The sequence below is a fragment of the Microtus ochrogaster genome, unplaced genomic scaffold (assembly GCF_000317375.1).
Source record: "Microtus ochrogaster isolate Prairie Vole_2 unplaced genomic scaffold, MicOch1.0 UNK18, whole genome shotgun sequence".
Taxonomy (NCBI): Eukaryota; Metazoa; Chordata; class Mammalia; order Rodentia; family Cricetidae; genus Microtus; species Microtus ochrogaster.
The window spans coordinates 652,275-652,524 of NW_004949116.1; the positions used below are offsets into that span (position 1 = coordinate 652,275).

General features: G+C 50.4%; 1 pseudogene; it reads left to right on the forward strand.

The window, feature by feature from the left end:
- The window catches only part of LOC101995417, a 1,669-nt pseudogene continuing 1,419 nt past the window's right edge, over positions 1-250 (forward strand).

A 250-nucleotide genomic window follows, 5' to 3' on the forward strand; every position in this document is an offset into this window, starting at 1 on the left:
ATGGGAAAGTTCAAGAGAGACCCAGAGCCAAAGAAGCCCAAGGTTAGTTCATCTGCCTGGGTTTCCACTTGCCATAATGTTTGCTGGTAAGTGGGGCCAGAGGTAAAAGCTCTTACTGGCTGGGTCAGCTCCTGAAGGCAGCTGTGCCTGTCTCATGGCCACCCCTCTGTGGCCAGGTGCTTTTTTCTGTTGTTTATTTAAGGTGTTCCTCTGTGTGTGTGTGTGTGTGTGTGTGTGTGTGTGTGTGTGT